Source organism: Sorex fumeus, unplaced genomic scaffold, assembly GCF_029834395.1.
Source record: "Sorex fumeus unplaced genomic scaffold, SorFum_2.1 ptg000114l, whole genome shotgun sequence".
Classification (NCBI taxonomy): domain Eukaryota; kingdom Metazoa; phylum Chordata; class Mammalia; order Eulipotyphla; family Soricidae; genus Sorex; species Sorex fumeus.
The window spans coordinates 3,226,073-3,238,610 of record NW_026606171.1 but is presented as its reverse complement, the minus strand read 5'-3'; positions in this window follow the sequence as shown (position 1 = coordinate 3,238,610).

Here is a 12,538-nt window from a genome sequence, read left to right as displayed (position 1 = left end):
CTGTGCACACAACCCAGCCTTCAGAAATCATTGTAATCTCCACTACAGGATGTTCCATTCATTCACTGGGAATCTGGAATTCATCTGAATCTGCACTCCACGCAGGCTTTCGTTACACCACTGCTGAGAGTCGAAGTAATGCAATACTGGTTTTCAGTGGTCTGTTCACATTCGAAGCCGAGGCTTTTTACAGGCTATCCACTCAACACTGGTCAGCTCTTCATTTTCGTGTCCCCACAATCCAGATTTCAGAAATCATTGCAATCTCCACTACAGAATGTTCCATTCATTCACTGCGAGTCTGGAGTTTATCTGATTCTCCACTCCCGCCTGGTTAACATTACACCACTTGTGAATGTCCAAGTAAGCCAATGCTGGTTTTCAGAGGCCTGTTCATACTCGCAGCCGTGCTGTTTAATTGACAATTCACTCCACCCTGTTCAGCTCTTCATTGTCCCACCACACTACCAGCCTTCAGAAATCTTTGTTATCTCCACTACAGAATGTTCCATTCATTCACTGCGAATCTGGAATTCATCTGACTCTCAACTCCACGCAGGTTTTCATTACACCACTGTTGAATGTCCAAGTAACCCAGTGCTGGTTTTCAGCGGCCTGTTCATATTCGCAGCCCTGCTGTTTACTTGGCTATCGATTCAAGCCTGGTCAGCTCTTCATTTTCCTGTCCACACAACACAGGCTTCAGAAATCATTGGAATCTCCTCTACAGAATGTTCCATTCATTCACTGCGAATGTGGAATTCAACTGACTCTCCACTCCATGCAGGTTTTCCTTACACCACTGATGAATGTCCAAGTAACCCAATGCTGGTTTTCAGCTGCATGTTCACACTCGCAGCCATGCTATACAATTGGCTTTCCACTAAATCCTGATTAGTTCTTGATTTTCCTTCCACACGACCCAGCCTTCAGAAATCGTTGGAATCTCCACTAGAGAATGTTCCATTCATTCACTGCGAATCTGGAATTCCTCTGAACCTCCACTCCCGGCAGGTTTTCGTTACACCACTGTTGAATGTCCAAGTAACCCAATGTTTTAAGTGTTTTCTTCACAAGCGCAGTGGTGCTGTTCAATTGGCTATCCACTCAACCCTGGCCAGCTCTACATTTTCCTGTCCACACCACAGAGACTGGAGAAATCATTGTTATCTCCACTACAGAATGTTCCATTCATTCACAGCGAATCTGGAATTCATCTGAATCTCCACTCCCGGCAGGTTTTCGTGACACCACTGGTAAATATCCAAGTAAGCCAATGCTGGTTTTAAGTGGCCTGCTCATACTCTCAGCCGTGCTGTTCAATTTGCTATCCACTCAACCCTCTTCAGCTCCATTTTCCTGTCCACATAACCCAAACTTCAGAAACAATTGGTATCTCCTCCACAGAATGTTCCATTCATTGACGGCAAATCTGAAATTCATCTAATTCTCAACTCCCGTCAGGTTTTCGTTCCACCACTTGTGAATGTCCAATTAAGCCAAAGCTGGTTTTCAGTGGCCTGTTCTTACTACGAGACGTGCTGTTCATTTGGCTATCCATTCCACCCTGTTCAGCTCTACATTTTCGTGTCCACAAAACCCAGCCTTCAGAAATCATTGGAATCACCACTAGAGAATGTTCCATTCATTCACTGCGAATCTGGAATTCATCTGAATCTCCACTCCCGGCAGGTTTTCATTGCACCACTGCTGAATGTTCAAGTAACGCAATGATGGTTTTCAGCGGTCTATTCACACTCGAACCCGTGCTGTTCACGGTCTAGCGACTCAACACTGGTGAGTTCTTCTTTTTCCAGTTCAGACAATACAAACCTCAGAAACCATTGCAATCTACACTACAGAATGTTTCATTCATTCAGGCGAATCTTGAATTCATCTTGTTCTCCACTCCCAGCAGGTTTTCGTTTCACCACTGGTGAATGTCCAAGCAACCCAAGGCTGGTTTCAGCTGCGTGTTAACACTCGCAGCCGTGCTGTTCAATTGGCTATCCAGTGAACGCTGGTTAGCTCTTGATTTTCCTTCCACACACCGAGCCTTCAGAAATCATTCTTATCTCCACTTCAGAATGTTCCATTCGTTCCCTGCGAATCTGGAATTCCTCTGACTCTCCACACCAGGCAGATTTTCCTAACAACACTGGTGAATGACCAGGTAATCCAATGCTGGTTTTCAGCGGCTGTTCACACTCACAGCCTTGCTGTTCAATTGGCAATCCAGTCAAACCTAGTCAGCTCTTCATTTTCCTGTCCACACAACCCAGCGTTCAGAAATCACTGGAATCTCTACTACAGAAATTTCCATTCATTCACTGTGAATCTGGAAATACTCTGAATCTGCATTCCAGGAAGGCTTTCGTTACACCACTGATGAATGTCCAAGTAATGCAATGCTGCTTCTTAGTGGTCTGTTCACACTCGAAACCGTGCTGTTCATTGGCTATCCACTCAATATCGGTCAGCTCTTCAATATCCTGTCCAGACTATCCAGATTCCTAAATGTTGGCAATCACCACTACAGAATGTTCCATTCAATCACGCGAATCTGGAATTCATCAGAGTCTCCACTCCTGGAAGGTTTTCGTGACACCACTGGTAAATGTCCAAGGAAGACAATGCTGGTTTTAAGCCGCCTGCTAACACACTCAGCCGTGCTGTTCAATTTGCTATCCACCCAACCCTATTCAGCTCTACATTTTCCTGTCCTCATAACCCAACCTTCAGAAATAATTGGTATCTCCTCCACAGAATGTTCCGTTCATTCACTGCGAATCTTAAATTCATCTGACTCTCAACTCCCGGCGGGTTATCGTTACACCACTTGTGAATGTCCAAGTAAGCCAATGCTGGTTTTCAGTGGCCTGTTCATACTAAGAGACGTGCTGTTCATTTGGCTATCCACTCCACCCTGTTCAGCTCTACATTCTCGTGTCCACAAAACCCAGCCTTCAGAAATCATTGGAATCACCACTAGAGAATGTTCCATTCATTCACTGCGAATCTGGAATTCCTCTGAACCTCCACTCCTGGCAGGTTTTCGTTACGCCACTGGTGAATGTCCAAGTAACTCAATACTGGTTTTCAGAGGCATGTTCAACTCGCAGAAGTGCTGTTCAATGGGCTATCCACTCAATATTGGTCAGCTCTTCATTTTCCTCTCCACACAAACCAGCCTTCAGAAATCATTGGGCTCTCCACTACAGACTGTTCCATTCATTCACTGCGATTCTGCAATTCATCTGACTCTCCGCTCCAGGCAGGTTTTCATTACAGCACTGGTGAATGACCAAGTAATCCAATGCTGGTTTTCAGCCGCCTTTTCACACTCGCAGTGTGCTGTTCAATTGTCTATCCACTCAAACCTGGTCAGCCTTTCATTTTCTTTTCCACAATATCAGACTTCAGAAATCATTGGAATCGCCAGTACAGAATGTTCCATTCATTCACTGCCAATCTGGAATTCATCTGAATCTGCACTCCAGGTAGGCTTTCATTACACCACTTATGAATGTCCAAGTAACACAATGCTGGTTTTCAGCGGTCTGTTCACACTCTAAGCCCTGCTTTTTACTGGGTATCCACACAACTGTGGTCAGCTCTTCATTTTCATGTCCAAACAATCCAGACTTGAGAAATCATTGCAATCTCCAGTACAGAATGTTCCATTCATTCACTGCGAATCTGGAATTCAACTGAATCTCCACTACCTGCAGATTTATCTTACACCACTTGTGAATGTCCAAGTAAAACAATGCTGGTTTTCAGAGGCCTGTTCATGTTCGCAGTCGTGCTGTTCAATTGGCTATCCACTCAACCTGTTTTGCTCCTCATTTTCCTGTGCACACAACCCAGCCTTCAGAAATCATTGTAATCTCCACTACAGGATGTTCCATTCATTCACTGGGAATCTGGAATTCATCTGAATCTGCACTCCACGCAGGCTTTCGTTACACCACTGCTGAAAGTCGAAGTAATGCAATACTGGTTTTCAGTGGTCTGTTCACATTCGAAGCCGAGGCTTTTTACAGGCTATCCACTCAACACTGGTCAGCTCTTCATTTTCGTGTCCCCACAATCCAGATTTCAGAAATCATTGCAATCTCCACTACAGAATGTTCCATTCATTCACTGCGAGTCTGGAGTTTATCTGATTCTCCACTCCCGCCTGGTTAACAGTACACCACTTGTGAATGTCCAAGTAAGCCAATGCTGGTTTTCAGAGGCCTGTTCATACTCGCAGCCGTGCTGTTTAATTGACAATTCACTCCACCCTGTTCAGCTCTTCATTGTCCCACCACACTACCAGCCTTCAGAAATCTTTGTTATCTCCACTACAGAATGTTCCATTCATTCACTGCGAATCTGGAATTCATCTGACTCTCAACTCCACGCAGGTTTTCATTACACCACTGTTGAATGTCCAAGTAACCCAATGCTGGTTTTCAGCGGCCTGTTCATATTCGCAGCCCTGCTGTTTACTTGGCTATCGATTCAAGCCTGGTCAGCTCTTCATTTTCCTGTCCACACAACACAGGCTTCAGAAATCATTGGAATCTCCTCTACAGAATGTTCCATTCATTCACTGCGAATGTGGAATTCAACTGACTCTCCACTCCATGCAGGTTTTCCTTACACCACTGATGAATGTCCAAGTAACCCAATGCTGGTTTTCAGCTGCATGTTCACACTCGCAGCCATGCTATACAATTGGCTTTCCACTAAATCCTGATTAGTTCTTGATTTTCCTTCCACACGACCCAGCCTTCAGAAATCGTTGGAATCTCCACTAGAGAATGTTCCATTCATTCACTGCGAATCTGGAATTCCTCTGAACCTCCACTCCCGGCAGGTTTTCGTTACACCACTGTTGAATGTCCAAGTAACCCAATGTTTTAAGTGTTTTCTTCACAAGCGCAGTGGTGCTGTTCAATTGGCTATCCACTCAACCCTGGCCAGCTCTACATTTTCCTGTCCACACCACAGAGACTGGAGAAATCATTGTTATCTCCACTACAGAATGTTCCATTCATTCACAGCGAATCTGGAATTCATCTGAATCTCCACTCCCGGCAGGTTTTCGTGACACCACTGGTAAATATCCAAGTAAGCCAATGCTGGTTTTAAGTGGCCTGCTCATACTCTCAGCCGTGCTGTTCAATTTGCTATCCACTCAACCCTCTTCAGCTCCATTTTCCTGTCCACATAACCCAAACTTCAGAAACAATTGGTATCTCCTCCACAGAATGTTCCATTCATTGACGGCAAATCTGAAATTCATCTAATTCTCAACTCCCGTCAGGTTTTCGTTACACCACTTGTGAATGTCCAATTAAGCCAAAGCTGGTTTTCAGTGGCCTGTTCTTACTACGAGACGTGCTGTTCATTTGGCTATCCATTCCACCCTGTTCAGCTCTACATTTTCGTGTCCACAAAACCCAGCCTTCAGAAATCATTGGAATCACCACTAGAGAATGTTCCATTCATTCACTGCGAATCTGGAATTCATCTGAATCTCCACTCCCGGCAGGTTTTCATTGCACCACTGCTGAATGTTCAAGTAACGCAATGATGGTTTTCAGCGGTCTATTCACACTCGAACCCGTGCTGTTCACGGTCTAGCGACTCAACACTGGTGAGTTCTTCTTTTTCCAGTTCAGAAAATACAAACCTCAGAAACCATTGCAATCTACACTACAGAATGTTTCATTCATTCAGGCGAATCTTGAATTCATCTTGTTCTCCACTCCCAGCAGGTTTTCGTTTCACCACTGGTGAATGTCCAAGCAACCCAAGGCTGGTTTCAGCTGCGTGTTAACACTCGCAGCCGTGCTGTTCAATTGGCTATCCAGTGAACGCTGGTTAGCTCTTGATTTTCCTTCCACACACCGAGCCTTCAGAAATCATTCTTATCTCCACTTCAGAGTGTTCCATTCGTTCCCTGCGAATCTGGAATTCCTCTGACTCTCCACACCAGGCAGATTTTCCTAACAACACTGGTGAATGACCAGGTAATCCAATGCTGGTTTTCAGCGGCTGTTCACACTCACAGCCTTGCTGTTCAATTGGCAATCCAGTCAAACCTAGTCAGCTCTTCATTTTCCTGTCCACACAACCCAGCGTTCAGAAATCATTGGAATCTCTACTACAGAAATTTCCATTCATTCACTGTGAATCTGGAAATACTCTGAATCTGCATTCCAGGAAGGCTTTCGTTACACCACTGATGAATGTCCAAGTAATGCAATGCTGCTTCTTAGTGGTCTGTTCACACTCGAAACCGTGCTGTTCATTGGCTATCCACTCAATATCGGTCAGCTCTTCAATATCCTGTCCAGACTATCCAGATTCCTAAATGTTGGCAATCACCACTACAGAATGTTCCATTCAATCACGCGAATCTGGAATTCATCAGAGTCTCCACTCCTGGAAGGTTTTCGTGACACCACTGGTAAATGTCCAAGGAAGACAATGCTGGTTTTAAGCCGCCTGCTAACACACTCAGCCGTGCTGTTCAATTTGCTATCCACCCAACCCTATTCAGCTCTACATTTTCCTGTCCTCATAACCCAACCTTCAGAAATAATTGGTATCTCCTCCACAGAATGTTCCGTTCATTCACTGCGAATCTTAAATTCATCTGACTCTCAACTCCCGGCGGGTTATCGTTACACCACTTGTGAATGTCCAAGTAAGCCAATGCTGGTTTTCAGTGGCCTGTTCATACTAAGAGACGTGCTGTTCATTTGGCTATCCACTCCACCCTGTTCAGCTCTACATTCTCGTGTCCACAAAACCCAGCCTTCAGAAATCATTGGAATCACCACTAGAGAATGTTCCATTCATTCACTGCGAATCTGGAATTCCTCTGAACCTCCACTCCTGGCAGGTTTTCGTTACGCCACTGGTGAATGTCCAAGTAACTCAATACTGGTTTTCAGAGGCATGTTCAACTCGCAGAAGTGCTGTTCAATGGGCTATCCACTCAATATTGGTCAGCTCTTCATTTTCCTCTCCACACAAACCAGCCTTCAGAAATCATTGGGCTCTCCACTACAGACTGTTCCATTCATTCACTGCGATTCTGCAATTCATCTGACTCTCCGCTCCAGGCAGGTTTTCATTACAGCACTGGTGAATGACCAAGTAATCCAATGCTGGTTTTCAGCCGCCTTTTCACACTCGCAGTGTGCTGTTCAATTGTCTATCCACTCAAACCTGGTCAGCCTTTCATTTTCTTTTCCACAATATCAGACTTCAGAAATCATTGGAATCGCCAGTACAGAATGTTCCATTCATTCACTGCCAATCTGGAATTCATCTGAATCTGCACTCCAGGTAGGCTTTCATTACACCACTTATGAATGTCCAAGTAACACAATGCTGGTTTTCAGCGGTCTGTTCACACTCTAAGCCCTGCTTTTTACTGGGTATCCACACAACTGTGGTCAGCTCTTCATTTTCATGTCCAAACAATCCAGACTTGAGAAATCATTGCAATCTCCAGTACAGAATGTTCCATTCATTCACTGCGAATCTGGAATTCAACTGAATCTCCACTACCTGCAGATTTATCTTACACCACTTGTGAATGTCCAAGTAAAACAATGCTGGTTTTCAGAGGCCTGTTCATGTTCGCAGTCGTGCTGTTCAATTGGCTATCCACTCAACCTGTTTTGCTCCTCATTTTCCTGTGCACACAACCCAGCCTTCAGAAATCATTGTAATCTCCACTACAGGATGTTCCATTCATTCACTGGGAATCTGGAATTCATCTGAATCTGCACTCCACGCAGGCTTTCGTTACACCACTGCTGAAAGTCGAAGTAATGCAATACTGGTTTTCAGTGGTCTGTTCACATTCGAAGCCGAGGCTTTTTACAGGCTATCCACTCAACACTGGTCAGCTCTTCATTTTCGTGTCCCCACAATCCAGATTTCAGAAATCATTGCAATCTCCACTACAGAATGTTCCATTCATTCACTGCGAGTCTGGAGTTTATCTGATTCTCCACTCCCGCCTGGTTAACAGTACACCACTTGTGAATGTCCAAGTAAGCCAATGCTGGTTTTCAGAGGCCTGTTCATACTCGCAGCCGTGCTGTTTAATTGACAATTCACTCCACCCTGTTCAGCTCTTCATTGTCCCACCACACTACCAGCCTTCAGAAATCTTTGTTATCTCCACTACAGAATGTTCCATTCATTCACTGCGAATCTGGAATTCATCTGACTCTCAACTCCACGCAGGTTTTCATTACACCACTTTTGAATGTCCAAGTAACCCAATGCTGGTTTTCAGCGGCCTGTTCATATTCGCAGCCCTGCTGTTTACTTGGCTATCGATTCAAGCCTGGTCAGCTCTTCATTTTCCTGTCCACACAACACAGGCTTCAGAAATCATTGGAATCTCCTCTACAGAATGTTCCATTCATTCACTGCGAATGTGGAATTCAACTGACTCTCCACTCCATGCAGGTTTTCCTTACACCACTGATGAATGTCCAAGTAACCCAATGCTGGTTTTCAGCTGCATGTTCACACTCGCAGCCATGCTATACAATTGGCTTTCCACTAAATCCTGATTAGTTCTTGATTTTCCTTCCACACGACCCAGCCTTCAGAAATCGTTGGAATCTCCACTAGAGAATGTTCCATTCATTCACTGCGAATCTGGAATTCCTCTGAACCTCCACTCCCGGCAGGTTTTCGTTACACCACTGTTGAATGTCCAAGTAACCCAATGTTTTAAGTGTTTTCTTCACAAGCGCAGTGGTGCTGTTCAATTGGCTATCCACTCAACCCTGGCCAGCTCTACATTTTCCTGTCCACACCACAGAGACTGGAGAAATCATTGTTATCTCCACTACAGAATGTTCCATTCATTCACAGCGAATCTGGAATTCATCTGAATCTCCACTCCCGGCAGGTTTTCGTGACACCACTGGTAAATATCCAAGTAAGCCAATGCTGGTTTTAAGTGGCCTGCTCATACTCTCAGCCGTGCTGTTCAATTTGCTATCCACTCAACCCTCTTCAGCTCCATTTTCCTGTCCACATAACCCAAACTTCAGAAACAATTGGTATCTCCTCCACAGAATGTTCCATTCATTGACGGCAAATCTGAAATTCATCTAATTCTCAACTCCCGTCAGGTTTTCGTTACACCACTTGTGAATGTCCAATTAAGCCAAAGCTGGTTTTCAGTGGCCTGTTCTTACTACGAGACGTGCTGTTCATTTGGCTATCCATTCCACCCTGTTCAGCTCTACATTTTCGTGTCCACAAAACCCAGCCTTCAGAAATCATTGGAATCACCACTAGAGAATGTTCCATTCATTCACTGCGAATCTGGAATTCATCTGAATCTCCACTCCCGGCAGGTTTTCATTGCACCACTGCTGAATGTTCAAGTAACGCAATGATGGTTTTCAGCGGTCTATTCACACTCGAACCCGTGCTGTTCACGGTCTAGCGACTCAACACTGGTGAGTTCTTCTTTTTCCAGTTCAGACAATACAAACCTCAGAAACCATTGCAATCTACACTACAGAATGTTTCATTCATTCAGGCGAATCTTGAATTCATCTTGTTCTCCACTCCCAGCAGGTTTTCGTTTCACCACTGGTGAATGTCCAAGCAACCCAAGGCTGGTTTCAGCTGCGTGTTAACACTCGCAGCCGTGCTGTTCAATTGGCTATCCAGTGAACGCTGGTTAGCTCTTGATTTTCCTTCCACACACCGAGCCTTCAGAAATCATTCTTATCTCCACTTCAGAATGTTCCATTCGTTCCCTGCGAATCTGGAATTCCTCTGACTCTCCACACCAGGCAGATTTTCCTAACAACACTGGTGAATGGCCAGGTAATCCAATGCTGGTTTTCAGCGGCTGTTCACACTCACAGCCTTGCTGTTCAATTGGCAATCCAGTCAAACCTAGTCAGCTCTTCATTTTCCTGTCCACACAACCCAGCGTTCAGAAATCACTGGAATCTCTACTACAGAAATTTCCATTCATTCACTGTGAATCTGGAAATACTCTGAATCTGCATTCCAGGAAGGCTTTCGTTACACCACTGATGAATGTCCAAGTAATGCAATGCTGCTTCTTAGTGGTCTGTTCACACTCGAAACCGTGCTGTTCATTGGCTATCCACTCAATATCGGTCAGCTCTTCAATATCCTGTCCAGACTATCCAGATTCCTAAATGTTGGCAATCACCACTACAGAATGTTCCATTCAATCACGCGAATCTGGAATTCATCAGAGTCTCCACTCCTGGAAGGTTTTCGTGACACCACTGGTAAATGTCCAAGGAAGACAATGCTGGTTTTAAGCCGCCTGCTAACACACTCAGCCGTGCTGTTCAATTTGCTATCCACCCAACCCTATTCAGCTCTACATTTTCCTGTCCTCATAACCCAACCTTCAGAAATAATTGGTATCTCCTCCACAGAATGTTCCGTTCATTCACTGCGAATCTTAAATTCATCTGACTCTCAACTCCCGGCGGGTTATCGTTACACCACTTGTGAATGTCCAAGTAAGCCAATGCTGGTTTTCAGTGGCCTGTTCATACTAAGAGACGTGCTGTTCATTTGGCTATCCACTCCACCCTGTTCAGCTCTACATTTTCGTGTCCACAAAACCCAGCCTTCAGAAATCATTGGAATCACCACTAGAGAATGTTCCATTCATTCACTGCGAATCTGGAATTCCTCTGAACCTCCACTCCTGGCAGGTTTTCGTTACGCCACTGGTGAATGTCCAAGTAACTCAATACTGGTTTTCAGAGGCATGTTCAACTCGCAGAAGTGCTGTTCAATGGGCTATCCACTCAATATTGGTCAGCTCTTCATTTTCCTCTCCACACAAACCAGCCTTCAGAAATCATTGGGCTCTCCACTACAGACTGTTCCATTCATTCACTGCGATTCTGCAATTCATCTGACTCTCCGCTCCAGGCAGGTTTTCATTACAGCACTGGTGAATGACCAAGTAATCCAATGCTGGTTTTCAGCCGCCTTTTCACACTCGCAGTGTGCTGTTCAATTGTCTATCCACTCAAACCTGGTCAGCCTTTCATTTTCTTTTCCACAATATCAGACTTCAGAAATCATTGGAATCGCCAGTACAGAATGTTCCATTCATTCACTGCCAATCTGGAATTCATCTGAATCTGCACTCCAGGTAGGCTTTCATTACACCACTTATGAATGTCCAAGTAACACAATGCTGGTTTTCAGCGGTCTGTTCACACTCTAAGCCCTGCTTTTTACTGGGTATCCACACAACTGTGGTCAGCTCTTCATTTTCATGTCCAAACAATCCAGACTTGAGAAATCATTGCAATCTCCAGTACAGAATGTTCCATTCATTCACTGCGAATCTGGAATTCAACTGAATCTCCACTACCTGCAGATTTATCTTACACCACTTGTGAATGTCCAAGTAAAACAATGCTGGTTTTCAGAGGCCTGTTCATGTTCGCAGTCGTGCTGTTCAATTGGCTATCCACTCAACCTGTTTTGCTCCTCATTTTCCTGTGCACACAACCCAGCCTTCAGAAATCATTGTAATCTCCACTACAGGATGTTCCATTCATTCACTGGGAATCTGGAATTCATCTGAATCTGCACTCCACGCAGGCTTTCGTTACACCACTGCTGAAAGTCGAAGTAATGCAATACTGGTTTTCAGTGGTCTGTTCACATTCGAAGCCGAGGCTTTTTACAGGCTATCCACTCAACACTGGTCAGCTCTTCATTTTCGTGTCCCCACAATCCAGATTTCAGAAATCATTGCAATCTCCACTACAGAATGTTCCATTCATTCACTGCGAGTCTGGAGTTTATCTGATTCTCCACTCCCGCCTGGTTAACAGTACACCACTTGTGAATGTCCAAGTAAGCCAATGCTGGTTTTCAGAGGCCTGTTCATACTCGCAGCCGTGCTGTTTAATTGACAATTCACTCCACCCTGTTCAGCTCTTCATTGTCCCACCACACTACCAGCCTTCAGAAATCTTTGTTATCTCCACTACAGAATGTTCCATTCATTCACTGCGAATCTGGAATTCATCTGACTCTCAACTCCACGCAGGTTTTCATTACACCACTGTTGAATGTCCAAGTAACCCAATGCTGGTTTTCAGCGGCCTGTTCATATTCGCAGCCCTGCTGTTTACTTGGCTATCGATTCAAGCCTGGTCAGCTCTTCATTTTCCTGTCCACACAACACAGGCTTCAGAAATCATTGGAATCTCCTCTACAGAATGTTCCATTCATTCACTGCGAATGTGGAATTCAACTGACTCTCCACTCCATGCAGGTTTTCCTTACACCACTGATGAATGTCCAAGTAACCCAATGCTGGTTTTCAGCTGCATGTTCACACTCGCAGCCATGCTATACAATTGGCTTTCCACTAAATACTGATTAGTTCTTGATTTTCCTTCCACACGACCCAGCCTTCAGAAATCGTTGGAATCTCCACTAGAGAATGTTCCATTCATTCACTGCG